The sequence below is a fragment of the Pogona vitticeps genome, chromosome 12 (genome assembly GCF_051106095.1).
Source record: "Pogona vitticeps strain Pit_001003342236 chromosome 12, PviZW2.1, whole genome shotgun sequence".
NCBI classification, from domain to species: domain Eukaryota; kingdom Metazoa; phylum Chordata; class Lepidosauria; order Squamata; family Agamidae; genus Pogona; species Pogona vitticeps.
Genome location: NC_135794.1, coordinates 14,135,946 through 14,161,061, shown reverse-complemented (window position 1 = coordinate 14,161,061; position 25,116 = coordinate 14,135,946). Strand labels below are relative to the sequence as shown.

At 41.1% G+C, this 25,116-nt stretch overlaps 1 long non-coding RNA gene across 1 annotated transcript; it reads left to right on the top strand.

Annotated features, from left to right (window-relative positions):
• The first annotated feature begins 767 nt into the window (after positions 1–767).
• On the top strand, positions 768–6,268 carry LOC110087991 (uncharacterized). Its single transcript, XR_013538878.1, has 2 exons — positions 768–1,799; positions 5,773–6,268. It is a non-coding gene; the product is annotated as an uncharacterized LOC110087991 (long non-coding RNA).
• The last annotated feature ends 18,848 nt before the right edge of the window (positions 6,269–25,116 follow it).

The window sequence follows — 25,116 nt, the reverse complement described above, 5'->3', positions numbered from 1 at the left end:
CTGCATTGAGCAGGGGGCTGAACTTGATGGCCTTGTAGGCCCCTTCTGACTTCACGTTGTTATGACTCTATGAATGCCACCTTCTGTGCAGTACTACTGTGCAGTTAACTTCATTGTGATCACTATTGCCTCCTTTGCCTGTGTCAACTAACACTCCTGCCCAGTATCTGCCATGAAGAAGGTGGATGCATCTTAGTCTGGTGTCTCAGCTGTGCCCATTTTGCCTTGGATGATCCTGCTAGGAGTTCAGGCTTGTAATGGAGTCTGGCCTCCTGACAGCATTGCTCTTGGCTTCACTGACACACTCAAGCCATTTCACAACAGTAAGATGTGCTTCATAAAAGGGGTTTAGTACCAAACAGCAAATACTTTTGTGGCACCTAAAGGTTCCCCTTGACATTTTTAGTCTAGTCATGTCCGACTCCAGGGGGTGGCGCTCATCCCGTTTTACAAACCGTAGAGCCAGCACTTGTCCGAAGACAGTTTCTGTTGACACGTGGCCAGCTTGACTAGGGAACGCCGTTTTACCTTCCCACCGAGATGGTACCTATTTATCTTCTCGCATTTATGTATATGCTTTAGAACTGCTAGGTAGGCAAGGAGCTGGGACAAAGCGACAGGAGCTCACTCCGTCGCGTGGATTCGATCTTACAACTGCTGGTCTTCTGACCCTGCAGCACAGAGGCTTCTGTGGTTTAGCCCGCAGCGCCACCACACCCCCTACTTTTGTGGCACCTAAAGTAAGCTATATTCCATGAAAACCTATGCCAAATAAATATAGGAGATTAAAATTATACAGGACTATGTTTTTGCTGTTACCTCACTGTCAATTTAAAATGGATTAACTGCTAACTACTCAGTCTGTATTTGAGATTCAAAGTTCTAGACTTTATCAAATCACTATTACGTATCTCTTGAGAAATTCTGAACAAATCAAAAACTTGAATACACATGTTCCAGCACTATACTGCAGTTAAGTAAAGTTCATTTTCCAGTCAGCAGTATTAGTTTTTTTATACTATGAATGTTTAGTGATGTATCTATAAGAAAAAGGCTGGTGAGATATAATATTGCAATCTTTTTTTCTTTTTTCTGGTACATGTTTAATTGTGGGCATCATTTTAAGCACAGTTACGTTCTTCTGTGCTAGATAATTACAGAAAGGTTATTTGGGTGATACTAATAACACTAATTGAATCCAACTGAAAAATGTAATATTAAACTATTGTTAATGGAAATCTTGGTTTCCCACCTCCACTTCAAGGAAAACCTCAAATTTTAATATTCAGTATTAAAAAATATCTCATTCTCGAGAAAGAAAATATGAAGTTTTCTTTGGGGGGGCATGTCAGACAGAATTATGAACATTATAAAAACAATGTGCTTTAGTTAACTTAAATACATAAATCTATTTGAATTCTTGTTTGAGGATATGACATTAAGATATGGTCATTATGCGCTTTGTGATTCATGGGCCTTGTTACATACATGCTTTGTAATGTATGAATAATTTAGTAAGAAAAATCACAATAATTTTGTTGTTACTTAGAAATTTATAGGTTGGCAAAAACAATTACAGAGACCCTGAAGCCAGCAGAGGAAGGTTCAATAACATTGTTAATGTTTTCCTGCTAAATGTTTTTGGTAATAATTTAATACATACTGTGCTTAAGTCACCTTTCCATTTTCTTTTGCAAAAAAAGGGCAGACCTGGCAAAATGTCCCAGCATGAATTGGATGTGTAGATGGACATATCAATTGAATGTTTTCCAGTTGCAGCTGATTGCAGTCGGGAAGATGTAGGTAAAACTTTCCAACTTTATTCTAAAGTTAAATTTTGAAAAAAGAGAGAGAAATGTTTTTACTAGAATGAAACATTTAAATTCTTACTAATTTTTGTTAGAACTAGTGTTGGGAAATAATTTGTATACAATGTGTTCCCCTCCCCCAACACTTATAATCACACATATTTACTCTATTTTTACCAGGGATATTAGGAATTGTCAAGTAAGAGGCCATTTGAAGGTGTTTATAGTTAAGTCTACATTTCCCTTTGGGCAGTTGGAGGAAATCTGATCTTGTTTACACTCTAGATTTGGTAGGTAGCAAGCAAAATAGGTTTATTGTGTGGCACACAGGCCATTGCAACATACAGCAGATAAAACAATATAAATATAATATATTCCATTACAATATAATACAATACAATATTAAAAGCCATTTAGAATTGAATCAAGTTGATTTCTATTATGGCATAAAGTTTCAACAACCAAGGAGAGGGCAAAGGCAGATGGAAGACATTAACCAATACCAGCAGCAAGCATTTATTGCAAGGGGAATAACCCCAAAGATACCATTACTTAAGTACAGTGGTGCCTCGCTTAACGAGCGCACCGTATAATGACAAAATCGCATAGCGATCCGTTTTTTCGGATCGCTAATGCGATCGCTTAACGTTTTTCTAATACAGCAAAATTCGCTTTGCGAAGACCGGTAAGCGTTTCGCTTACCGATCTTCGCAAAACGAAGCCCGATGATCAGCTGTTCGGCGGCCAAAATGGCCGCCGGAAGCCCGGAAATGGGCCAAAATGGCCGCGCGCAGCGTTTTCGCACCCTCGTTAAGCGAGGCGAGGGCGCGAAAATGGCTGCCGGCCATTAAGAAGCATCGCTGAACGGTGAGTATTCGGCCCATTTGGAACGCATTAAACCATGTTTAATGCATTCCAGTGGAATTCCCTGCCCCGTTCAACGATGCTTCAGCATAGCGAAGGTTAATCCGGAACGGATTAACCTCGCTATGTGAGGCACCACTGTATTGACTTAATTGATAGAGGCGGTGGATACAGCTTTCATTTTTAACAATGTGGAGATAAACCGTGCCATTTGGAAAGTGACAAATTTGTCTCTGTCAGATAGTAGGATCTTAAGCTTTTATTGTTCAGAATTACTAGAATGTTTTTGAAAAATAGGGTTGAGAAATCTTTTGCGATAGGTCTCTAATAGTGGACAATAGAGCACTACATGTGCCAAATTCTCCACTGATTTTTTTGTCACAAGAGCAAAATCTCTTGTGATATGGAATTTGTGTATAGCGTCCTAATAAACTGGCTAGTGGTAACCCGTCAAAATGTGCCTGAGTAAAAGCTTCTCTATAATAAAAACTCATTAAATCAGTTAAAATAAGATGGAAGATTTAAAGGCAAGAGTAAAATGTTCTTATATAAAGGGGCTCTTTTTAGGGTGCCTAACAAATCTAAATCGATTTGAACCCAGTGGTCGGACAATCTCTGTTTCAGTAAACGTTTTGCAGCGGGTAGGCCAAGGTGTCTCACATACTCTTCGGAGAATTCAAGTTTAGCAACTAGTGGCAGTGCAAAAAGTTTCCACGATCAAAAAAAATTGCTCTCCATATGATGCTATTAAAAATTCTGACTGGGTGATGAACAAAATTTTCAGCCAGTAATTAGTTATTAGCTTATAGACTAATGTCATTATTGACATTGACTTATACCAGTTCTAATCTAAGAAATGCTGAGGTGGTTGAAGGGGGGACTACCAGGAGTAATCGAGCAAATTTATTTTGAATTATTTCTAGGGAGGTTAGGTTTCCAGTTCCCCATATTTCAGCGCCATATAGGATCTGGGGAAGTAGCTTGATTTTGTAAATTTTATGGATGGGTGGGACCAAATGTCCTCCTTTAATTCTATAGAATTTAAGTATATAAAGGTAAGACTGATGGTGAGAGCAAGATTTCTCTCACAGGAGTGCCCTCCCTCCTGCCCTCTGCCCTCTGCCAACAAGGAAGAACAAGATTACCTCCCAGGCAGATAAGACCACCCGAAACAGACCCGGGAATCGTAGAAGAGAAGTTGAAAGAAATGACTGTTAAAGAAAGCGGGAATGTTTTGGCGGAAATGTAATGACAGCCCTGGTAGAGATGGAGGTGGGGCTTGTGGATATAAAGAGGGGGGACAGGAATGGGAACCTGCCTCGTGGTTGGGAGTGGATTTGATTGGAAGATCTATGGATGGGGAAGGTAGAAAAACTAAGGGTCCTAAAAGAGGAGGCAGATGCTAGAAAGAGAGCACCTCTAAACCATCTTATTGGGGGGAATGAGAGACAAAAGAGTGGAGAAGGAAGTTAAGGGAAGAGAAGGAAAAGGTGGAGAGGGAGAGGAGAGAAAGATTGGAATGGCGGATGATGGAGCTACAATGGAGGGGTCCCTCAGAAGACTATGGCTGGAGGATTTCCCCTCAAGAGACCAGGTTTGGACAGATGATCGGGATGAAGACACAGTCCCCTTACTGGAAGGAAAGACAGGAGAATTACTGAACACAGACTTTACACTGGACTGGCCGGGTCCCTGGAATGTTCAGGGTTGTAACCGCTTTAAAATTGAAGGCTGGAAGCCCCCATCTAACCAGTTGTTAGAGGGAGGAAATGGTTGGAATACCTTCTTTAACACAGGTTAAACAATCCAATAAATGTTATACCAATTTCTAAACCGAGGAAGTCTGTCAATTTATTTGAAGACAAACCGGAGCCACACCCCGAACCCTCACAACCAAGCATAGCTTTTTCAAATTTCTGCTTTGCAAAGTCAATCTGAGCCGCCCAGGAGCCTGACTGGTGGAACATCACACCCAAATATTTATAATGAGTTACCTGTTCTAATATTCTCCCATCCATTGACCATTTATGCATCTGAGGTCTTCTGCTGAAAACCGTAATTTTGGTTTTCTCATAGTTGATATTAAGGAAATTTTCCATACAATAGTTACTAAATTTTTTCAATAATCTTCTAAGTCTTATTTGAGTATGAGATATTAACAGGGTATCATCTACATAAAGTAATATTGTAGTAAAATTCTACCTACTCTTGTGGGAAAGAAATGTAGTCCCATTAACCTATCCACCATGTCATTGACATATAAGTTAAAGAGCAACGGAGCCAGGATGCTTCTTTGAAAAACAGATCCTGATGCTATATCACAAATTGCTTTTGGACATTGATTTTCTCCTTGAAAAGACATTTGTGTAACAACTAAATTTGCAACCTGAATACATTAATTCAAAGTATTAAAGTACTTTTCCATGTTATAAACCTTATGTTGCTCTGTCTGAGACCCTACAGCAGTTAAAGCGAATCCTTCTGAATCCTTTCATTTTCTTTGCATCCTTGCACATGAAGGCATCTGAGATTTTCCAATGTTTCATGATTTATGGCTGTTTATTTATTGAGAATCTATATGCTGCACTAGAAATATAACAGATGTACTGTACAAGTAACACTGGTCTGCAATTTTTAGAGGTGATATTCTTCAGAGATACAATGTGCTATTATGTATTTTGATGTGCTGAATTCTAATATGACTATTAAAACAACTGATTTGCTACTGTTTCAAAGGTATTTAAATTTTTACATTTTACGTCTACGTATATTGTGTAGATAGTACTGTAGAATTTTTCCTCATAAATAGGAGTTCTAGGTTTTTTCATGTGTTTATGGTTGCTTTACATCAGGGGTCTCCAAACTGCCACCCATGGGCCACATCTGGCCCACCTTGCCTTTTTATCCGGCCCAGTCTGGACTCTAGGACTTTTCCCACCCCGCCCCCTCCTCCCCGCCTTCCTTAACAGTGCCTGGCAACAACTCTCCCTTCTCCAACTAACCACTCCCTTCTCAAGTGTCCCGTGGCAGTGGGGGACAATGGGCAGGCATGTCTCCAACAGTGGCTCCAGTAACACCTTTGCTCACCTCTTTGTTCCAGCTTCTGAAGGCTCGCGGCTTGCCAACGGCTGCCTCTGGAGCTCCAGCCGGCTCCGAGCTGAGCTGAACCACGGTGCTGCGCAAGTGGATGAGAGCTGAAGTGACAGTGTTGGAATATGCAGATCAATTGTGTCCCAGTATATAGTGGGTGATTCTGCCTATCATTCAGTTCTACCCTGCTATTGGGGCACTATTGTTCATTGATCACTTCCTGCCCCTCCTCTCTCTTGTGTGCCTTTTTCCTTGAAGAAGGGCCTTTTTCCAAGATGGAAATTGCCTGACCACATGCTATCTGATTGTTCTCTCTCCATCCACACTTGCATCCATGCCATCCAGCTTTAGGGAGTGATTTACCCAGTTTAGAATTGTTCTTCAAAGCTAAAGAAACTTACCTGGAATATGTAAGCCAAATTCTTTCTTTTTCACTCAAATGTTATATTTTGACCTTTGCTACTGAAATACTAAAGTCTGTAGCTAATAAACCTTTTCCAAAGTTATTGCAAGTTAACTCCATGTTTTTGACTCTGTACTTAATTCAGCTCATTGAAGATATACAGTATTCTCGAAGGCTTTCATGGCCGGGATCTGATGGTTGTTGTGAGTTCTTCTGGGCTCTTTGACCATGTTCTGAAGGTAGTTCTTCCTAACGTTTCTCCAGTCTCTGTGGCCGGCATCTTCAGAGGACAGCACTCTGTCCTCTGAAGATGAGCACAGAGTGCTGTCCTCTGAAGATGTCGGCCACAGAGACTGGTGAAACGTTAGGAAGAACAACCTTCAGAACACGACCAAAGAGCCCGAAAAACCCACAACAACCATCACTGAAGATAATTGGTCAGAACACACGATGATCTCTTAACAGACGGAACCCATGGTGGTGGACAGGGTTTCTGACTGCCAGAGAACTTCACCCTGGGGCCAGGTGAGGAGAATCGTCCGTCCTCACTGCTCAGCCCTGCCTTCCAGCAGCCAACACCCCTCCTCCTCCGCTCTGGAAAAGTGACTTTCCAGACTGCAAATGGGAACACTTTGGGCGCCCAAAGCTCTCCCCCTCAATTTCTCTTTTTCACATGAGTGTGGACGGGCGGGCGCAGGTGGATGAAAGCAACAACCTGGAAATCCCACCAGAGGTGACTGAGGGAAAACAGGCATCTCCTCAATGCCCAGAGCCTGCTCCTTCCAGCAGTGTCCGCTGTCAGGTTCGCTGAGTCTTTCTACTCTTATGCTCATCACCAAGTTCATGTGACCCAAATTCATGTGACCAGACTGCAAACTGCCTAGTAGCTGTTACTAGCAGCTTCTATGAATATCCCATTCTTGGAAAAAGTTGCATTTTTTGACTCTGAGACAGTAGGCAGGCAGGCTTGTCAATTCCATGTGGGTGGGAACAAAACACCCTCACACATCTTGATATATAATTTGTATCTTTCAGTAGCTGTGCAATCCTTGCTGAACATTAAGGAGATCCTCAACTGAACGCTGCTGGTAACAGCCTTCTCAACATTTCACAGCGAAATTGGAGAGTATTCAGTCATAATTACTGTAATAAGAAATTGTTTCCTGCCAGGTGGCAATAGTGGGTACCTGGAGGAATAGCAACTTCGTTCTTCAATTTACAATTGCCTTCTGTATTTTCAGGCCACTTGATTTTCTCTTCCATGTTTTCTGCTCTCCACCCATATAAGATTGTATTCTGTGTTATGACAGTATGCCAGAATATGGAACTGGGCTGGAACAGACAACTAGGCAGCCATAAAATGTTTTAAAACATTAAAAGAGGGCCTACCTGTTACTCTTTCCATTGGTAGAGATTGAAATGAAGAGATCAGGCTTTCATAAAAATCGCACAAACAGGAAAATTGGTGGAAGTTACTGTATTAGGTATAGGATGTCTGGATGCCCTTTTCAAAAATGAAGTGTGTCAAGTCCAACTATAAAACAAGTTTATCTATGAAGATCTTCATAGATCTAATAAACATTCTAATAATTGGCTCTTCAAGTTTGAAACCTCAGTTCAGCAATATTTTGAAATTAAACAAGCAGTTCCATCATTCCCATTAATATTGTAGTATACAAGTTTATTAAACCAAATAAAACTTATTCATTCATTATAAAACTGTTTTTCCCTTCCCCCTTCTTTCCTCCCCCCCCAGCCCTTGAAAAGGTGTAAAATATATGATGTGGCCCTCATACTGAAAATTTTGGAGACCCCCTGCTTTACATGATATTTCACCTGTCCTGTTTATGTAACACTTTAAAAACCAGCAAAAGGACTGTATAAATAATATGTATGAAACAAAAGGCAAAAACTATTATGTACATAGTTAGTTCTATTCGGTGTCTACTTGGGACTTCTTGGCTTGTCTCTTGTATTAATTAAATGGAGCATTTCTTGTCTCTATCTAGCAATAATCTGCAAGCATTCATGGACAGTATATTCGCGAAGGCTTTCATGGCTGGGATCTAATGGTTGTTCTGGGTTTTTCGGGCTCTTTGGCCATGTTCTGAAGGTTGTTCTTCCTGATGTTTCGCCAGTCTCTGTGGCCGGCATCTTCAGAGGACAGCAACCTGTGCTGTCCTCTGAAGATGGACAGTCTCCATTTGCCCTGATAGCGTTTCTCCACTGGTACAATGTCTTGGTGAAATTCCTCACCCTGCTTGTTGCTCATTGTTCTGCAGTTCAGTGGAAGAAAATCTAGATGAGAGTGCAAAAAAATGTATATCTTTAGTGACATATTGCAACCAAGACTTTTGTATGGCTTGAGGTAGTTTTCTACCAACTGTAAGCAGCCCCGTATCTCCAAAGAGATTGAAGGGGGTGCAGGAAATCGGGACGAGTCCGAAAACCAGACAAACCTCTAACTGCTGAGCAGAGCCAATTGAAACCCAGCCAGGTTCTGTCTAAATTTTCTTCCTCAGAGGCCAATCTCCTTATTAAGAAAGCAACACAGACATAACCATGAGATATACTCAGAATGACTTGGCTCTGAAAGTTTGGTAGCAAACCCACGTGGCCAATTAGACATTCAGCTGGTCTGTTCAAGAAACAAAGCTTCTACATAGAAATCAATCATTACTGTTTTATTAAAAAGAATTACTTTAGAAAAGGTTTCAGTTGATAGTAAAATATTTCAGTAGGTACATTTTCATTCAAGACTAACGGAACACACCACTCCCCCACTCCAGCTAAAAAAATAAAGAAATGAAACTATGCTAACTAACAAAAAGCATAAATCATCCATCTCACGTGTCTTGGGTCTTCAAAGGCTGATGCTAGATGAAAACCAGTCCATTATGGGAAAAACACGTGTCTGCCCCTTTCTCAGGCAAACTCCATCTTTCTTCTCTCTTTCTCCTCACTCTTCTTCTTCCCAGAATGCCTCCTGGGTCTTGTTGTTCCGCCTAACTTTCTCATGGGGCTTCAGTTGTTTTCATACTTTGTGGCAGAATTATTTTGACTACGAAACTCTCTGCTCTCTGCTCATCTTAGCAACGAGATAACCAGAGAGCGAAGCTTCTCTGAAACAGCATTGAAAACTTTCCTACTACAGAACAGACTTTAAATCAAAATGGATGCTATTGGGACAATCTTAGGACTACATATCCCATTCTAATACACATAAAAACACAAATCATCACATGCCCCCCCTGATTATCGTTAAAATTCAGAGCAGTTAATCTGATCTAATTTTAAGAAATCAAGCAAAAGTAACTAAAAAGTAATTCAAAGTAATTAACTGGTTACATCTCAAAATTCAACTACAGAATAACTATTACAATACTGAAACATAGCACACTGTTGAATACATTGTTTCAACGTTCAGGTTCATAAGAATCTTCACAGTACATTCTAGAAAGACCATCTGCCACTACATTCAATTTTCCAGGAATGTGTTGAACTTCAAAATCAAAATCTTGCAATGCTAGACTCCATCTCAACAATTTTTGGTTGTGAGATTTCATCTTCTGCAACCAAACTAAAGCTCTGTGATCTGTTTGGAGTGTAAACTTACGACCCCATAGGTAAGGTCGAAGTAAATTGAGAGACCAAAATATAGAAAGAGCTTCTTTTTCAGGTACTGCGTAACTTCTCTCTCTATCCAAGAGTTTTCTAGAGAAGTATGAGATAGGGTAAAGGTTCCCATCTTCTCCTTGCTGTAACAAAACAGCTCCCAGTCCTAATTCAGAAGCATCAGTTTGTAAAATGAATGGTTTGTCAAAATCAGGGGATTTCAGTATAGGTGCATCCATAATCTTAGCTTTTAAAGCTTCAAAGGCACCTTGACACTCTGGTGTCCACTTTACCTTGACAGGCTGTCTCTTCCTAGTGAGCTCTGTCAGAGGTGAAGCCAAATGACTGAAATCAGGAATGAATTTTCTGTAGTAGCCGACTAGGCCCAAAAACGAGCGTACCTGTTTCTTAGTTTTAGGGATAGGCCAATCATTAATAGATTGTACTTTAGCTTGCAAAGTCTGAATTTCTCCTTGCCCAATCAAATGACCTAAGTACATGACTTTTCCTTGCATCCACTGACACTTGCTGGCTTTGACTGTCAGTCCTGCTTGCTGAAGTCTGGACAAAACAGTTTCAATGTGAGACATGTGAGAATCAAAATCAGAACTGAAAATGGCAACATCATCAAGATAAGCACTTGCAAAAGGTAAACCTTGTAAAAGTTTATCTATCATCCTTTGAAATGACGCACCTGCATTCTTCAAACCAAATGGCAATCTGCGGAAACGGAAAGTTCCCACGTGCGTGATGAAAGCGGTCTTATCTCGTGAATCTTCAGCCAAATCTAGCTGCCAATAAGCATTCTTTAGATCGAGAATGCTGATAAACTTAGCCTTTGAAAGATGTTCAATTAAATCATCCATTCTAGGCAATGGGTATGGATCTGGAACAGTAACACTGTTTAACTTTCTGTAATCAACACAAAATCTTACTTCCTCGAGAATTTCACCCAAAGCGTTACGTTTTGGCACCAGAACCACCGGAGAAGCCCAAGGGGAGAATGACGGTTCAATCACCCCCAAAGATAACATCTTTTGTATCTCTTGTTCAATTTGGATAGCATGATTACCAATTGCTCTATATGGGCTAGACCGTATGGGCTGGGCATTGTTCTCAGTAGTTATCACATGACTGATCAATTTGGTGTAACCTGGTTTATCTGAAAACACATCTTGGTATTGTTCTAAAATTTGAAACAACCTTTCTTTCTGATCAACGGTACCTGTTAAAACAAGATTATCAGACCATGTACCTGCATCTTGCAATTCAGACAACATATCGATAGGTTCATTTGCAGCATGAAAATATTCAGCATGACATTGAAAAACCATTGCAGATCTATCTTTGTACAGTTTCAAACTATTGACATGGTAAAGAACAGGTTTCTTATTAGAATCCAACATTTTGACAAGATAATTGACATTTCCCAATTTTTGAACAATTTCACCTGGACCTTCCCAGACAACTTCTAGCTTAGAAGGTCTGAGTGGGTTCAGAACAAGTACCAAATCACCCACAGAAAATTCCCTGTGTCTGGATCTCTTGTCATGGAAGAACTTCTGACTTGCTTGAGCGTCCAACAAATTGTCTCTGGCTAACTCCTGGACAGCCAAGAGTTTCTCTTGAAGTTTTCTAACAAAATCAGCAACTGGAACAGTACTACTTTTAACCACACCTTCCCAATTGGATTTCAGGAAGTCCAATGGTCCTTGTAGATTTCTTCCAAACACCACCTCACTTGGAGAAAAGCCACCTAGTGAAGAATGAGCTGAGCTACGGTAAGCAAACAAAGCAAAAGGCAAAAGCTCATCCCAAATGTTTCCATATTCTTGGGTCAAAGTTTTAATCATCCTAAGCAAAGTTTGTTGACCTCTTTCCACCATACCGTGAGATTGAGGATGATGGGCCGTGGAAAAACTGATGGTTATTCCACTTATCTCGCAGATCTTACGCATAAGTTCACTTGTAAAGGCTCCTGCTTGATCACAAATTATTTTGGATGGTACTCCAATACGCGAGCACAAGTCCACGATGATTCTAGCTATGGTGGTAGCTGTCAGGTTGCTAATAGCGTAAGCCTCGATCCACCTACTGGCAGAACAGATGAAAGAAATGATGTATTTCTTCTTAGATTTAGTAGGAACAAAAGGTCCTAGTACATCCATTTGCAAACACTGGAACACTTGGTCAGGAATTTCCATAATCTGCATTTCGGCCTTTACCTTGTCAGTTTGATGGCCTGTGCGTTGGCAATAGTCACAAGAACTGACATAGTCCTTTACAGTTTTTGAAATACCAGGCCAGTAAAAATGTTGAGAAATCCTCTTTAGGGTTTTTTGTATTCCCTGGTGCCCACTACTCGGATGGTCATGAGCCATTTCTAGTATTCTCAGTCTATATTCAGTAGGCACGACTAACTGTTGAACAGGTTGGGCATCCAAGTTGGATTTGGGGAAATATTCTCTGTACAAAAGTCCATTTTCTCCCCACAGGAAACTAACTTGCTGATGCGCAGGGCGTTCAGCATAGTTGTCTGCTTGTGACCTCAAAGAAGCTAGAGAGGGATCATTAAGTTGCTTCAGTCTAAAGTCCTCCGATCCCTTAGGTATCACCTCCTCCATTTTAGTTTCTGTTGTAGCTGCATTATCAGGTTCGGTCACAAGAGGCTGCTGTTGGGTAAGGTCTCCATCTGAGCTATCCTCAGTGGATTCCTGCTCCCGTTCAGGATCATGCATCTCCCTACTTTGAGATCGCGTAACTACCGACATTGAAGTTGCATTTTGACTCTGCATGTGATCCAAAAAAGCAAGATCATTTCCAAGAAGAAAATCAGGTTTTCCCTCATGGGTTAAAATATGTTTTACACCTGACCAAGACTTATACGAAATTTTGACATAAGCTAAAGGAATGAAACGCTGATCAGTCTCTACAGATCCATAAGTTTTTACTGGACACCTCAGGTTGTTCAAGATTAAGGTGGGGTCTAGAAAACGTTTGCTTATCGAAGAAATGTCGGCACCTGAGTCACGAAAAGCACTTAAAGCCATATCACCTCCAGGTGTGTGAAGAAAAACCACCTCAGAAAATGTGCGGGTTGCCCAGTCCCTTTGCGCAGTTGGTACTATGCAATCAGGATCCATAACAGAAAACCTCTCTCCTGATGCAGTCTCTTTTACAATTTCTGAGGAAATTGAAGCAATTTGTAAGTCCAAAATTCTAGGCACATATTGGTTTACTGCTGCCTGCATTCCACTGGCTTGCGAAGGGGTTACAGTTAGGTTAACTCCTTCCTGACTCTGTGAAGGCACAATGCTTGACTGGTGAGGCACAGAAACTGCATTACTGGCAGCTGGCACTTGCTGAGTTCCTGCTGGTACAGAACTTACATACGCCATCTTGGGTGTGCCTGCTTTAGATCTGCGTGGAGCTGGCACAGGTGTTTTCCTAGCTGGCTCCTTAACTTGGCTAGCTGGCACATTCAACCTTGGGCAATCTCGTCGCAGATGAGAGCCACCACATTCAAAACATTTAAGAGGCGTTTTACTCTGGCTAGGAGCTAGACTCCTGCGTTGCTCAAATGAACTTTGCCTGGGCTCTTGAGGAAAAGACTTTCTAATTTCAGGCTGACTCTGTCTCTTAGGCGCCACTGGTGCAGTCTTTGGCCTAACAGCAGGTTCATGCGTTTTAAAGGAGAGAATTTCATCAGTCTTTAAAGCAAGGGTTTGCAAGTCTTTGTATCCTCTCTCCAACAAAGTACTCCTTATTTCTGAAGGCACTAAATTAAGAAAATGCTCCATGTACAACACAGTTCTTAAATCCGCAAAAGTACTGGCGCCCAAGGAGCTCAACCACTGATCACCTAGATGTTCTATTTTGTCAGCTAGTGCAGAATAACACTCATTAGGCTGCTTTTTCAGTTTTCTAAAGTTCTGCCTCAGTATTTCCGAAGTGAAACCAAATTTTCTCTTTACCACCTCTTTAAAAGTAGGCCAGTCAGGGTCCTCATCAGATAATTTGGCTACCAAGTTGGCAAGTTGCCCAGAACACTGAGTACGCAGTAGCTTGAGGTGCCAGGCCTCTGGTATCTTAAGGTCTCGACACGCCTGTTCATATATCGATAAAAATGATAAGATATCATCGCCATCATGGTAGTAAGGTAGATTGCTTCTATCAACACTGGCTATTGAGTTCTTAAACTCTTCTTTTTCCTTCAGCTCATTAACCAAACGCTCCACCTTTGCCTCTCTGTACTGCTTCAATAATTCATCAGCCATGCTCTGATTACGAATAGTTTGAGTGTGACAAGCAACAAAATCAGCAAACACCATGGCTAACTTATCCACTGGTGATAGACTCTTGTTAGGATCAGGACCCACAGCACCGGCTGCTGCTGCTGCTGCTGCTCCTGCTGTCCCATCAGAAATGCCTCTGCCTGGCACTCCCCTCCCTACTGGAGTGCTGGCACCCGCCATTTCCTCTGCCTGATCCATCTGTTGCAACTTAGTCCAAGTCTGATCTGAATCAGATCTAAGTAGATCCTGGACGTCCTGTGCTGGGAGTTTAGCCATTATATTTCCCTTTTGTAATTCCCTTCTCAGTTGTGAAGAATCATAAGTAATCCTTTGCTTAGCACCACTTGGAGTCAAGACGTCCTGTTCAAGAGCTTCCAAAAGCTCTTGGTGCCAGGGCTTCGTATCTGCACTACCAATCTTAACTTTTCTCTGAGTCACAAACAGCTCTCCAGGCAATTCCAAAAATTCTTCTCCTGCTAAGTGTTGATCCATATAAGCTTCAACCAACGCAAACACCGAGCTGACCCAAAAAGTAAAATCTCTCTCTGCCCATGTAGCCGAAACTGTAGGGCGAGAGCAAAGCCATAAAACACTCTGGCAGGAACAGCCCTAAACTGGAGCTTCAGAAGGGCGACCGTTTACTTGCATGAAAATGCCCACTCATTAAACAGCCCAATTAAACAGATTTTAATGTCTGTTAAAACCTAAGCGTTGTTTCTTATCAGACCTCACTGCAGCTAAGTCTTTCCGTAAGATCCTTAGCTGGAAAGAGAAAAGCAATTTGGCTAATTTACAGCCTGTCAGCATGCACGCACTCCCTCAGCCAAGGCTTCCGGAAGAATGCCTGCAGCTTCACTTACAAAGCAAGCACCATAAATCCATAAATCACACTAAAGCACGTGTTTCGTCCGGCCGCTGCCAACCATGTAAGCAGCCCCGTATCTCCAAAGAGATTGAAGGGGGTGCAGGAAATCGGGACGAGTCCGAAAACCAGACAAACCTCTAACTGCTGAGCAGAGCCAATTGAAACCCAGCCAGGTTCTGTCTAAATTTTCTTCCTCAGAGGCCAATCTCCTTATTAAGAAAGCAACACAGACATAACCATGAGATATACTCAGAATGACTTGGCTCTGAAAGTTTGGTAGCAAACCCACGTGGCCAATTAGACATTCAGCTGGTCTGTTCAAGAAACAAAGCTTCTACATAGAAATCAATCATTACTGTTTTATTAAAAAGAATTACTTTAGAAAAGGTTTCAGTTGATAGTAAAATATTTCAGTAGGTACATTTTCATTCAAGACTAACGGAACACACCACTCCCCCACTCCAGCTAAAAAAATAAAGAAATGAAACTATGCTAACTAACAAAAAGCATAAATCATCCATCTCACGTGTCTTGGGTCTTCAAAGGCTGATGCTAGATGAAAACCAGTCCATTATGGGAAAAACACGTGTCTGCCCCTTTCTCAGGCAAACTCCATCTTTCTTCTCTCTTTCTCCTCACTCTTCTTCTTCCCAGAATGCCTCCTGGGTCTTGTTGTTCCGCCTAACTTTCTCATGGGGCTTCAGTTGTTTTCATACTTTGTGGCAGAATTATTTTGACTACGAAACTCTCTGCTCTCTGCTCATCTTAGCAACGAGATAACCAGAGAGCGAAGCTTCTCTGAAACAGCATTGAAAACTTTCCTACTACAGAACAGACTTTAAATCAAAATGGATGCTATTGGGACAATCTTAGGACTACATATCCCATTCTAATACACATAAAAACACAAATCATCACACCAACAACCTATAGTTATCTGCTTTGTTGTTTTCAAGAAAATTTATTTCCACTAACTGAAAGCTTTCCATGCCACCTTTTCCTTGTCATGCAGTGCATGGTCAACTGCATCATCTCAAAGAAGTTCACAAGTCTGAGGACCAACAAAGACACCTTCCTTTATCTTAGCTTCACTTAACCTTGGGAATTTTCCATGGACGTACTTTAAAAGTGCTTGTGTTTTGTCTGTGGCCTTGGCAAAATTTTTCATCAGACCCAGCTTGATGTGAAAGGATAGTAACAAAATCTTCCTCGATTCAACAAGTTGTGGGTACTCAATACTTTTCTTCCCAGGCTGCAATGACTCTCGGAGTGGCCAGTCTTTCTTGATGTAGTGAGAACTTTTTGCATGACTATGCCATTCGCAGAGAAGACAGCAGTACTTTGTATATCCTGTCTGCAGACCAAGCAAGAGAGCAACAATCATCAGATCATCATAAAGCTACCGCTGATGTTGGTCATAGTTCATGCACCTCAAAAGTTGTTTCATGTTGTCATATGTTTCCTTCATATGGATTGCATGACCAACTGGAATTGATGGCAAAGCATTGCCATTAGGCAGTCTTCATTCATCTGGGATTGTGAACTACCATATTTTTCCGTGTATAAGATGACCCCCACTTTTCCAACCCCAAATAAGAAAATTTGATTGCTGCTTTCCCCCTGCACTTCCTAAGCCCTGCGAAAGCAGAATCAAAAGACTACGGAAGTGGAGTGGGAAAGCAACGATGAAAGGGCTGCAGGATCGCAGCCCTTTCATGGCTGCTTTCCCCCTGCACTTCATAAGTCCCGTGGGGTTTAGGAAGTGGAGGGGGAAAGCAGCGATGAAAGGGCTGCAGGATCGCAGCCTTGGTCCTGCAGCCGTTTCATGGCTGCTTTATCCCTCCACTTCCTAAACCCCGCGGGACTTATGAAGTGCAGGGGGAAAGCAGCCAAGAAAGGGCTGCAAGATCAAGGGCTGCGATCCTGAAGTGCTTTGATCCCTTCCCCCCTTACTTCTGTGTATAAGATAACCCTCATTTCTTCGTAGTGGCCTCTATTAATTCACACAAATGGGCTTGTTCTGTGCCTGCACAGGATGTTCGAAACATTCTAAAGCTTAGGAAAAAAGAAACAATTTAGTTCCCCCATAGGGCACTAGCTCCACCTCCTCAACCTTCTTTTCAGTTCCCTTTTTCTGCCGTTCAGGTAGAACATTAGGAACAACAGAGCAAGCAAGGAAAGTAAATCTTAACTTCTTAGTTATTTATCTATTTCAAACTTCATTTTTTTATTTTTATTTCTCAGGGCGATAGAACCTTTAACTTATTTTTCCTCTCTTTTCCACAATCTATCATTCTTCCTGCCTCCCCCCCCCCGGATTCCCCCTTTATTTCCCCCCGTTTTCCCCTTTGTTTTATGGCCCCTCGCGGCTTTAAGATGTTCTCTGTTTGCTTGAGAAAAATCCTGCTTACGGACAGACACAATCAGTGTTTGTTTTGTCTAGGGGAATCCCACCAAACCCAGTTGTGCACCGCGTGCAGGAGCCTTTCTAAACAGGCTATTAAGCTGTGGTTTCAGCGATTAAGATCCTTCCTCTATGAAAAGACTCTGAACCCTAATATGGAGGTACCATCCCTCCCTTCACCTAATCCTCCTCCTCTTGAGGCTACTAAGACAGCTCCTAGCCCAGTTGAGCAGCCCTTATCCAGCACGACCTCTTTACTTACCAAATCCAAGAATTCTCACAAGCCACCCAAGCCAGCCTCCACCAAGGTTCAAGCGCAGTCTGATGATCCTACAAAAAAGAAGAAAGACAAAGAAAAGGCTAAGAGGCAAAAGAAGACTGCCACACCGACTAACATACTGTACCTCTTCCCATAGCTCCTATATCAGTGGAGGATTCTTCAAGGGAAGGCATTGGGCTTTTGGACAGAGCGGATCATATCATTCCTCCAGCCCAAACATCTCATACAATTCTAAGCATGTCTCCAAGCTTGGGCTGATTTGGGGCTGATGCACTTTCCAGCCCGGGCAAAACCCCTCTTAGCCCTCGATGTTCAGGGTGGGCAGATACCGAGTCTGAATCTGAACAGGAGTCTGCTGTATGCATTCCTAAAAAGAGAACAGGGAAGCGCAAACATGCCTCTCCATACCAGCCTTACAGACTGGAGCTGCAATATTACTATCCAGAGGGTCCACCACAATATGTTCACCCGTATTTCGATAGATACCATCCACTTCCATACCATGGATATGTCTACCAAGAGGATTTCAGAAGATCGACCTACCGTCCACCACCCTGGTATCCTTCCATGGCTCCTCCCCTGGAAACCCAAGGGGATGTTCCTGTGCACCGATTTGATCCATCCCGAAAGAGGGGAATGGTACTGGAAACTTCTGTACCTACCAAGCAATCTGAGCACTCTAGGAGCCTCCCTACGGTAGAGGCTACTACGCTTTACTCTGGCCCCCATGGCCCTGATACCGAACCTTTCTCTGCATCTACTCAATCTGAGGCTGACCTCTTTCTAAGGGCTCCAGTACTGAGACTACATCGCTCACCTTCACCGCTTTTGGCATCATCTCATGATGACAACTCATCATCCTCTAGCGAATCTGAAATACCTGGCGCGGGTGCCACTGACAGCCACCCCCAGTCACCTTCAGAAGACTACACATCATATGCTCAAATCATACTGCGCATGGCTAAGACCTTGCAACTTGATGCGCAGATATCACAACAGGAAAAGGATTTAGTTTTTTCATGATATGGTACAGGACAAAGTGCCTCCTCCTAGCCTGAGCCTCATTCCAGTGTTCCTTAACCTTGTCAAAAACTCTTGCGATAAGTCGCCCCTGACTCTACAAATCCCACGAAAAATCGAGCACCATTACAAAACGCACGGGTTAGACTTGGACTTTTTAGTCAAGTACCCAATGCCTAACTCGATTGTGGTCGAGGCCACCCAGTATAAATCCCATAGCAGGTCCTCCACAACACATGTGAATAGGGAAGGACAGAAAATTGACTCTCTGGGAAAGAAGCTTTACTCTCTTGCTGCACGAATGATTAGAATTTCAAAATACTAGGCTGCAATGGGCGCCTATCAGAAACACCAGGTAGGTGACTGTGACAAGGTCCTTCTCGGTCCGGGGGTGCACTGGTGGTAAAGGCGGGAAAAAGTCGCGGAGGCTGATCATGTTCTTCAAAATCAACCTTTTTATTAGTAATAGAACTTAACTCAACGGCATCAAACGGGTCCAATAAACAATCCTTCATCAACAGCTTATATTTCTTGGGTCTTACAACATTGACCCTTTCGGGTTCCCCTAAAAGGGAGCCGGCCTGAAACGTTCACGGTCTGTTAAAGATCGCAAGGGGGTACTCCGAACCGCGCATACTGTTCCGCAGCACAGGTGCCTGGCCCAGTCTCCCTCCGGAGGCTTCTGCTGGAACGAAGGGCCAGGACAAATCACTCTCCGTCCACCAGGGTGATTCCGGGGGTACACCACCACTGTCCATTCTAGGGGGTTGTACCCTCGCCCTCTTCCTCCCAGTATCAATGGATCTGGCAACAAACCTCCGCCAAGTTGTAAGTTGGGAAAGTCCTTCACGATGCCCGGCACCTCTCCCAAATAGAGCATGGGCTCAGTTTGGACCCCTCTATCCACGTACCTCCCAAGCTTCCCGTCAATGGATAACCTAAAAACGCACGCGCTCGCACTCTCCTTTATATCCTCCCATAAAATGAGGTCTAGCTCCGCCCCTCCTTCATCCGCTAGACACACTTCTGTAGGTTTTTCTGTCACTCCCTCTGCTTGATCTATTTCAATCAAGATACCCTCCACGCAACTACTCCCTTCCACTGGGTCCTCCTTCATAGAGGACGGCGCACTTCTCTTCACTCCTTCACAGTGACCTAACTTTTTTAGTCTAAAGATTTTAGATAAAAGTATCATCGTATACACGGAAAAATATGGTATATTGAGGACTGCCATAACACCATTGATATTGTTGCAGGCTAAAATTCTGCCTAAAAAGTGAGTACTGCCTAAATCTAGTCTTAGATTTATTCATACATCCAGTCAAATATGCATTTTTGTCATTTCTAGTTAAAATTTAGATCCCTTTCCCTATCCTCTGCCATTCCCAAGTCAAGGATCTGATCCAATAGCATATCTTGAAAAAGAGTCAATCAATAATTTGAAGCATCATTTTCATTCTCGGTGATCCAGAATTAATAAAATTTGACTACATTTATTTTGGAAGCACTTTGGCTGTAGACCAGTGTAATGTAAGAATATTTAAAGACAGTTGTTCAGGCATTCCAATATACATGGAAATCTTCTGTGATACACACTATCACAGAAGGTTGTGCTGTAGCCCTGCCCCTGACATTTCATGCAACATTCTGACTTTCCTTCAGCATCTGTGTGTGGAACACAGCCATGGATATTTACCAGTGATGTGGCTTTTCCAGAAAAAGTAGAACTGGAAAATTTGCCAGTGCTCTAAATTTTGTTGTTTACTCATTAAGTCATGTCCGACTCTTTGTGACCCCATGGACCAGAGTACGCCAGGCCTTCCTGTCTTCCACTGCCTCCCGGAATTTGATCAAATTCATGTTGGTAGCTTTGATGACACTGTCCAACCGTCTCGTCCCTTGTCGTCCCCTTCTCCTCTTGCCTTCACACTTTCCCAACATTAGGGTCTTTTCCAGGGAGTCTTCACTTCTTATGAGATGGCCAAAGTATTGGAGCCTCAGCTTCAGGATGTGTCCTTCCAGTGAGCACTCAGGGTTGATTTCCTCTAAATAATGTTATCTAATTTAACATGTTCAGTTACATTCAAAGACATTCAAAGCTTTATGTGGAAATAATTTTATTGGAATATTTGTAGTAATGTAAAGAGAACAGCATTATTTGCCTTCTACTTACCAAGAAATGACTGCTATATTTTTAGGACACATACAGTACTTAAAGAGAGTTATATCTCATATATTAATAATTCAAATTTATTTTGCTGAAGTATAACTGTAGTATATACTGTATATATTTCATCCTTCATTTTTGAAGAAGTCCATTTCTATCAGATTTATCATTTAGGAAAAAAGAGTTGTGTGGTTAAAATTGTATGTATGTATTTATTTATTACGGTCAGGCGACCAGCTCATAAAACATATGGCTAAAATATACAAAATACAAATAAGAGTGTATAACAGATAATTGGTTGTATACTAATTATAGTATAGTGTGGTTAAGATTGATTGAAACTGATTAATGTGCAGGTGATTAACAAGCCCAATATGAACACAGAACATATGGGAGGCACGTTAGGTTGCCCTGGACTTGTTTGGACTCTTGGAATATTACATCCTTGCTTTCTTATTTCCCTCTTCCTTTGTGGATCCTTGATCTTTTTTTAAAAAAATTAAAACAGCAACAACCCAGTTGTATGTTCAAGTTCACTTACTCACTGTCTGCACTATTTTTCAGTTCAAGTAGAGAAAAATCTGATTCAATACAACTGGCTGAACATATTTCACTAAAGGATGGATGTGAATCTCTAGGCATTAGCAACTTAACACATTTTGTCTTGACTACTTGTACTTGTGACAGATTGAGAAGCAAGTGATTTTGCGAAATATAAACAAGCTTAGCAGTGTTAATTTGCTACTCTATTCCTCTTTTATTTTCATTGAATTGAAAGAAGTTGCTGTTGGTGGTGGACTACTTAGAATCATTATGGCAATTCTGGACAACATCTGGGTGGTCTAGTATCTGTGAGAGGAGATACAGTATATTCTCTGCTGCTTGCTAAATGATGTATTTGCTTCATTTTTTTGTTTCGCTTGGTGATCTGCAATATCAGTCACAACAGAGGCTGCATCAGTGTCAGACTGGTGGGGACGTTCTTAACTATATCCATACTGTAATTGTATCAAAAGCAGAAGATAATTCTTCTTCTATTAGATGTAGCCCTGTATGTTGATGATCCAAAAATTTGGTGCAGAATTAACTGGATGAGAGCAGAATTCAGATCCATTAGATATTGTCTCAATATCTCAGGAATATTTGAAAGGTTTGATGTGTTTCCAAGTTTCTCTTGAAGCCACACCAACTGGTAGGAACAAATTGTATGTTTTTTGAATTTGAACCCAGAACGCATAATTGTAAAGAAGTGCTTTAATCTGCATCATTACTTGAAACACTGCAAGCAGTTCTTGGTGTATAACAAGCTCTCTAAACACTTTGTAGCTGAGCCCATCTACAGTACTTTCTGCTGGCAGTAAAAGTGCACTTCCCTTTCCCTGCCTTTCTTTCTATAATTCTTTTCTGAATTTGTTTAGCAACATCATGAATGCCTTCCAATTGGAGAATATTGTCTTCCTTGTATTCACACTATATATTTCCTTTGCCATATTGAGTGAGGATACTTTGCCTTGCCTTGCAGTTTTCATGTTACTCATATGGTCTGTTACAGGGGCTTCTACCCTGGATGGATCTACCTTTTTATCCTCTTTGATCAATACATTAGCTGTGTATTCATCTGTATGGTGAGAAGATTTTGGTAGCTGTTGCTTTCAGGAATATTGCTTCATATATAGCAAGGATAATTTTCAGTAAAGGATTTCCCTATATATCTGTCCATCTGCAAGTCAGCTTCAGTGATTCAGATTGACCAGTCCTGGGGGGGGGGGGAACAATTGGTTGAACTCTTGTCATACTCCTTATCTAAGAGAAGATGTGATAAATGGTAACATGAGGGCCAAATTATACAATGGCCAAATTAGTTGGTAATATTCCCTCCAGCGTTTTTTTTTTTTTTGTTATGGAAAGAGGTGTGCCACTTGCAAATATAGCCCAAACCATCTCATTTTTCTCTCATCTCATCTATATTTTCTTTTGATGTTTTGTTTCCAAAGCTTGAGAAAAAGTCCTGCGAGGAAAGACTGAAAGAACTGGGCATGTTTAGCCTTGAGAAAAGAAGACTGAAGGGAGATATGATCGCACTTTTCAAATACAGTGCTTGAATGATTGCGATAAAGAGGAGGGGCAGGATCTGTTCTCAGTCATCCCAGAGTGCAAGACAACACAATTATAGTCTCAATTAAGCCTGATTTCAGTTGAATATGAAGAAAAACTTCCTAATTGTTAGAGTGGTACAGCAATGGAACCAATCACTTCAGCAGGTGGTGAGCATTCAATATTTGAGGCATTCAAGAGAAAATCAGACAGCCATCTGTCAGATCTGCTTTTATTTGGATTCCTGCATTGAGCAGGGGGCTGAATGTGATGGACTTTTTAAATGTTTTAGACTGAGCTTTAAAGTTATAATACTGTATTTGTTAAAACTATTAAGCTGTTAATTTGTTTACATAGAATTCCTGAAATAGATTTTTCCCAGATGATGTTACACCACTTCTGTGTAGCAGCTTTCTGTATTGTCTTATATTTTTTCAGGACAGTTCCTATACATTAAGTGTTTCTTCATTCTTGTTGAATTGTTAAAATATTTCTGCTCACTTGCCAATTGTTTTTCTTCTTATATTGTTTTAATTTTAGTGATGTGACACATGAGTTTTCTTCTGTTTTTGCATCATGACAGCTCAAAGTAACCACAAGCTCTAGATTATTAATAAATCTTATACAAACACTTAGAAAAGAATTTATCTGAAGAAAGTGAAACAAAGAGTAATCACATTCTTGGTTTCAGTTTCAATTTGTTATTGAAGAGTGTTAATAATAGAGGACAAACGCACCATAGATAAGTCTGGTCCAGACTTATTCAGAAGTCAGCTGCATTGTGCACAGGAAATCGTTATCATACATTATTTTTCAGTTCCCCTACAGGCAACTGGGTGCTTTATCAATGCTTTTCTCCTTAGAAGAATAACTTATAGTAGCTCATCTAACATGATCGACTGCAAAACAACAGACCAGACAATTATGGATAGACACAGCTGTATTGGGTGTGGAAACTTTACCACCCCAAATCTTTGCATATACAGTAGCTGTATGTGAACCTGAATCTTAGCAGCCACATATGACATTGGAGACAGGGCTATGTGACAAAACTCCACCTGCATGTTGGATTGCATATTGATAGGAACATCCAAATGGGGTGTTCCCTATAAATGTAATGTATAAAGTGACTCCATTGGAAGGCATTGATTGGGAGTTGACATGGATTGATCTGTAATGCTTCCTTCACGCATGTACTTTTGATACAGGGATAGAATGGACTAGCCCTGTAATAACATGATAGCATGTTTTGGCAGGGCCTGGAATGTGCAAAAGTGACATATGGGGCTTTGTAGAATTAATTGATGCTTCTCATCTGTCTGAACTTTGCTAGTACAAACTCCTCTGATACTGTGTTTTGAAAAAATTAACATCTTAAGGTGCAACTGACATTAAGTAATCTACATCAATGTCAGAGTCATTGTTTTAATAGTCCGCAATGTCTTGTATGCTATGTTTTGTTTTGTGTTTCTTGTGTGGAATACTACTGCCATATATAAAAATATTTGAAATGCTTTAGAAGGGAAAATATTAAAAATCTGAAGTTTGATTACTGCTGTCTCAACTCATATTGGAATGAGGAATTGCAACTAAGAATAGCTGTGCTGGAAAAGCTATATACCGGTACTATGTATGCAAATTGCCAATTTGTATTGGTCTTCCCTATTGGTTTAATGAATTTTTATATATATATCAAATCATTGCATTTCTATGGTTTTGTGTGTGTGCGCACGCATACACGCAATGATTTCATAGTCTGTTCTTTATAACTTCATAGAAAATGAATTTTCATTGAGAGGCATATAGGGACTTCATGGAGACAGTTCTTTTGAACAGAGCAGAAGTCCACGTGGACAGCCACGTACTCACAAGATACTAAGCTTTTTTTATCCTGCACGAGTTTAAATTATAAGGTTACTGAACAGAAAGATAATTTATCACCACTAATTGCCATTCAAGGATTAAATGCTTCAGAATTTTAATGAAGGGAGCAAAAGACTTTAATAAATTGTATCAAATCCATCTCTCTTTTTGTGAACATGTAATGAAGTTGAATCAAACTGAGAGATTTGTCTTTTATACCTTGAATGATGCAGATCGCAGCCTGTTCTATAGGCACACACAATACTCTGTGAGCTTCCTTTTTTTCCTGATACCTTCCTCATTACGCATATAATTTTACTACAGTAGGGCATGACTGTCATCCTTTTA